The 5,714-nt window shown below is 39.1% G+C and overlaps 1 long non-coding RNA gene across 1 annotated transcript; it reads left to right on the forward strand.

Annotated features, from left to right (window-relative positions):
* The first annotated feature begins 2,611 nt into the window (after nt 1-2,611).
* On the forward strand, nt 2,612-3,239 carry LOC121396305. The gene is made up of 2 exons (XR_005962973.1): nt 2,612-2,787; nt 2,876-3,239. It is a non-coding gene; the product is annotated as an uncharacterized LOC121396305 (long non-coding RNA).
* Nucleotides 3,240-5,714: the final 2,475 nt, after the last annotated feature.

Consider the following 5,714-nt stretch of genomic DNA (forward strand, 5'->3'; position numbering starts at 1 on the left):
CCCGAGCAAAGCGGCCCTGCACAGCGCCACGTGGCCACATCCATTGCAGGCTTGTTAGATGTTAGAGCGGAGCTATCCGTTCCGCAGCCTCCGCTGCTCCCAAAATGCCAGCGACAATGCGGACAGGTCACACCGTCACAGGAGGGAAGACAAGAGTCACACTAGGACTCAGGAGTCACGGAGGACGTGGCCGGGTAGTAGGTAGCAGCAGCAGCAAGGCAGCCATGCTGAGGCCTACTCCGTCCTGACCTGACCCACTATATTCATATTACAACAAGCCTGGTGGCAAAAGCAATAAAGCCAGGCCCAGGCCAGCCAGGGGCTCTTCTCTTTCGGACTTCTCCTACCTGCCCTTCACTGCAGTACTAGTATTTAGTAAGTTGCTGCGTTTGCCTGCTAATACCCTGCTTGGCCTAAGTTGGGATGGTTGTCACGGGCGGGGTGGTTGGTTGTTTTGTTGGTACTTGGTTGGTGGTGGGTGACTGCGGCTGGGGCCAGGCTGGCTGTACACACACAAAGTCACAGACTCTCTCTCACCCTGGGCATCTTTTCAATTGGGCTTCATTATTTTATTTTTTTATTTTATAGTTTTTTATTTGCCTTATTCTGACTCTTCCCAGCTTTCAAATCAAACTGGGTTGCTGCTGATCCCATCTAAAAAACAAATGCTCTGTAAGCTCTGCTAAGCCTATGTACAAATGTATTGTTATTGCTACTTTTCATTACTTATCTTTTCAAGCCTCTACTATTAATCATATTTCAGTCTCTTATTCAAATCAATTCATGGTTCCTAGGGTAATAGACCCTAGCAACCAGATGGGTGAAATTGCAACCTTACTTGGATGGAGAGCTGCTGAATAAAAAGCTAAATAACTCAAACCACAAATAAAAAAAGATAACCAATTGAAAATTGTCTCAGAATATCCCTCTTTACAGTTCATTTAAAGCAATGATCCCCAACCAGTAGCTCGTGAGCAACATGTTACTCTCCAACCCCTTGGATGTTGCTCCCAGTGGCCACAAAGCAGGAGCTTATTTTTGAATTCCAGGCTTGGAGACAAGTTTTGGTTGTATAAAAAACATGTACTGCCAAACAGACACTCCTAGAGGCTGTAAGTCCACATAGGTCAGACATAGGGGCTACCAGTAGCCAATCACAACCCTTATTTGGACCACCCAGGAACATTTTCCATGCTTGTGTTGCTCCCCAACTCTTTTTAAATCTGAAGGTGAAAAAGGTTGGGGACCCCTGATTTAAAGGGAATCAACCCCTTTAATAGAGCCAGTGTGTGTGTGTATAGCTATTGCAGTGCATTGGAGTTGTACTTGTAGGCACTGGTGTATAAAGGGTTAATATGATTTCCTAAGGGAATACATATGACAACAATTTAATGAAATATAAGATATGCATTTAATTGTACACCCAGATATTTAATACACTATAGTATATATTTATTAAAGCATGAAAATAGTTCCAGGATATCTTTGCTGGATTTCTTCACAGTTGGATTCCTTCAAAGTCACTCCTGCTTCAAGCATTCCAAGCCGGTCATCCTTCCATCTCACAATTGCCATGTTGAATATTTACAAGCCAGAATAAACAGGTAAGTCCTTAAAAAGCAGTGTTAGGAGTCTGACCTGCCAGACTCAGAGTGTTGCTGATGTAGTACTAATGTGTCTCTTTATTTACAGGATATCTCTGCTGGACTTCTTCACAGTTGGATTTCTTCAAAGTCAGACTCCTGCTTCAAGCATTCCAAGCCGGTCATCCTTCCATCCATCTCACAATTGCCATGTTGAATATTTACAAGCCAGGATAAACAGGTAAGTCCTTAAAAAGCAGTGTTAGGAGTCTGACCTGCCAGACTCAGAGTGTTGCTGATGTAGTAATAATGTGTCTCTTTATTTACAGGATATCTCTGCTGGACTTCTTCACAGTTGGATTTCTTCAAAGTCAGACTCCTGCTTCAAGCATTCCAAGCCGGTCATCCTTCCATCCATCTCACAATTGCCATGTTGAATATTTACAAGCCAGGATAAACAGGTAAGTATCTAAAAAGCAGTGTTACAAGTCTGACCTGCCCGACTCAGTGTCGCTGATGTAGTACTAATGTGTCTCTTTATTTCCAGGATATCTTTGCTGGATTTCTTCACAGTTGGATTTCTTCAAAGTCAGACTCCTTCAAGCATTCCAAGACAGTCATCCTTCCATCTCACAATTGCCATGTTGAATATTTACAAGCCAGGATAAACAGGTAAGTCTCTAAAAGAAGTGTTAGGAGTCTGACCTGCCAGCAGCCAGAGTGTTGCTGATGTAGAACTAAAGTGTGTCTTTATTTACAGGATATCTTTGCTGGATGTCTTCACAGTTGGATTTCTTCAAAATCAGACTCCTTCAAGCATTCCAAGACAGTCATCCTTCCATCTCACAATTGCCATGTTGAATATTTACAAGCCAGGATAAACAGGTAAGTCTCTAAAAAGAAGTGTTAGGAGACTGACCTTCCAGAGTGTTACTGATGTAGTACTAATGTGTCGCTTTATTTACAGGATATCTGTGCTGGATTTCTTTGTCAAGTCAGATTTCTTTGTCAAGGTCGGATTTCTTCTTCAAGTCAAGGTCGGATTTCTTCTTCAAGTCAAGGTCGGATTTCTTCTTCAAGTCAAGGTCGGATTTCTTCTTCAAGTCAAGGTCGGATTTCTTCTTCAAGTCAAGGTCGGATTTCTTCTTCAAGTCACCCATTCTCACAAGTATCATCTTACACAGGATACGAAGTCTGGAAATAGGTAAGTAACTAATTAGGATAACAACTTAATAGGTTGCAAATTCAGCAATATGTTTGTTTGATTCTAACAAGCTTTTTCTTTGTTGAAGGATTTTTTACAGCTACGTTCTTGAAAGACCAACAGGATGCCGAAACAACTAAAAAAACGCAAGTGTGTATTGACTGACTCTATACGAAAAGAATTTCCATTTCTCAGGCCAGGAGAAAATGAAAACTCAGCTTTCTGTTCAATGTGTAAGATATCTTTTACTATCGCAAGTGGTGGGCGAGCATCTGTAACTGACCATATAGCTTGTAAAAAACATAAAAGGGCACAGCTGTCTCAAGCTGGTACTTCAAAAGTAAACACATTTTTTAAAAAATTGTTACCTGATAAAAGTGAGTTACACTTGGCACTTCAAGAAGGAACATATGCATTCCATACAATAAAGCATCATCATAGTTTTAGGTCAATGGACTGTTCTTCACATTTAATTAAGAAATTCTATGAGAGCAAATTTAGTTGTTCTAGAACAAAATGTGAACTAATTGTAACTAATGTGATGACTAGGTGGGCAACTGAAATGGTTACTCGAGATTTAGAGAGAACTTCATTTGTTACCTTACTGATTGATGCTTCAAACCATAGCCATATAAAAGTTTTTCCTATACTGTTGAGATATGTCCTTGTTGGTAATGAGTCACAGGGTGGTGGTCAAGTGCAGATACACACTAAATTGGTTGACTTTTTTGAGCTTGAAGGAGAAACTGCTGAGATTTTGTCGAAGAAAACCCTCCAGGTTATTAGTAGGTTGCATATAGAAAACAAAGTAATTGGCATATCTGCTGATAACACTAACACTAATTTTGGTGGATTGAAAAGAAAAAGGGGCAATAATGTTATTACTAAAGTTAGAGAATCTCTTAACAGAAATGTTGTGGCATTAGGCTGTGTGGCACACATTGTGCATAACTCTGCACACGCCAGTTTTGGTATGATCCCTCTAGATATTCATGGTGTAGTTTCAAAAATTTTTGGATATTTTCATATCTTCACAGTTAGAGTTGAACGCCTCAAAGAATTTTGTGATTTTGTTGGGCAAGAGTGGAAGGAAGTTCTTAGCTCTAGCAATGTCAGGTGGTTATCTTTGCTACCAGCCTTAAGAAGAATTCTTGACCTTTACCCAGCATTAAAATCATTTTTCTTATCTGAAGACAAATGTCCAATTTTCTTGAAGAGATGGTTCTCTGATCCTTGCACTGAGCTTTGGCTACAATTTTCCAATGCAACCCTACCTCTTTTTCATGATACTATTAAGAAGGTTGAAACACAAGAAGGAACTGCTGTTGAGTCTTCATTGATTGTAAGTGAATTAGTTCGAAAGATGACTGCACGAAGAGATGAGAATTTTATCCCATCTGTGGTAAAAGCCACACTGACTTGTCTTGAAGAAGATGGCTTGTATACCAAAGCGGACTACCTTCATGTTTCTAATGAGTTTTATAATACAGGCGTAGATTACTTGAATGCTTGGTGTGCTCATTTTGATCACATTGATAAAACTGAGTGTGTTTTACTAAAAAATGTACCTGATAGGCAGTCCTTTGAGGAGGCTGTTCAGTTTTTTAAGAGTAAGTCAGATCTGTTAGCTATAAAGGAGGATGACTTGTTTGATGAAATTAGCTATTTAAAATGTTTTACAACAGATACAAAATTGCAGGAATGGAACTCTGATAATCTGTCAATTTGTCAGAGATGGAGTCAGATTTTTTCCCATTTTAAAGAAAAGATGATTCCTTGTCTTGAGTTACAAAAATTGGTAGAGATAACACTTTGTTTGCCTGGATCCAATGCACCTGTGGAGAGAGTTTTTTCTGCTATGAACATGATGTGGACATCCAATCGATCACGTTTAAGTGTACAGTCTGTTAATTCTATGCTTACAGTATTGGTAAACTTTCCAATGACATGCCAGGAATTTGCTGCTGAATTAGCAAGTAGAAAAGACATTCTTGAAAAGATACACTGTTCTGAGAAATATAAGTGTTAGGTATTATGATTTGTTTGGCCTAACTCAAATGCCAGCAGCAGTAGTATTTAAACTGTTTTCTAATTCTAATTATCTTTGCATTTGAACTGTGTAACCAGGTTCCAGAGGTATGTCCAAGCAGCAGGGCCATCTTCAAGACAGTTTAAATGCACCTGGGCATGGCCCTTGATTGAAACCTATTTTAAAGGAAAACTATACCCCCCAAACAATGTAGGTCTCTATTAAAAGATACTGAGTACAACAGCTCATGTGTAAAACCCTGCTTCATGTAAATGAACCATTATCATAATAATATACCTTTTTAGTAGTATGTGCCATTGGGTAATCATAAATAGAAAATTGCCATTTTAAAAAATAAGGGCCGCCCCCTGAGATAGTAAGATTCACTGTGTACACATACAAACCACATGTAAGGTCACATGAGCCAATTAACAGACAGAGTCCTGCCTTTTGCTTCCTCACTTCTTCCTGTTACAGTTAGTGTTGTAGTATTTCTGGTCAGGTGATCTCTGAGGCAGCACAGATAGAGTCACGAAATGGTGGTTCAAGGCAAGAGATGTAAAAGGGCAATATTTATGTAAATATATATTCCAGTTTGGTAAGATTCTTTAATATGTCGTTCAATTTGATATAAACTATCTGTTGCTTAAGTATTCATTTTGGGGGTATAGTTTTCCTTTAAGTATCTTTAAAGGAATTGTTCAGTGTAAAAATAAAAACTGGGTAAATAGACAGGCTGTGCAATATAAAAAATGTTTCTAATATAGTTAGTTAGCCAAAAATGTAATGTATAAAGGCTGGAGTGATTTTATGTATAACAAGTCAGTCAGATCACTACTTCCTGCTTTTCAGCTCTCTTGGTTTACACAGACTGGTTACCCTGGTTACCAGACAGTAA

The sequence above is a fragment of the Xenopus laevis genome, chromosome 7S, assembly GCF_017654675.1.
Source record: "Xenopus laevis strain J_2021 chromosome 7S, Xenopus_laevis_v10.1, whole genome shotgun sequence".
Taxonomy (NCBI): domain Eukaryota; kingdom Metazoa; phylum Chordata; class Amphibia; order Anura; family Pipidae; genus Xenopus; species Xenopus laevis.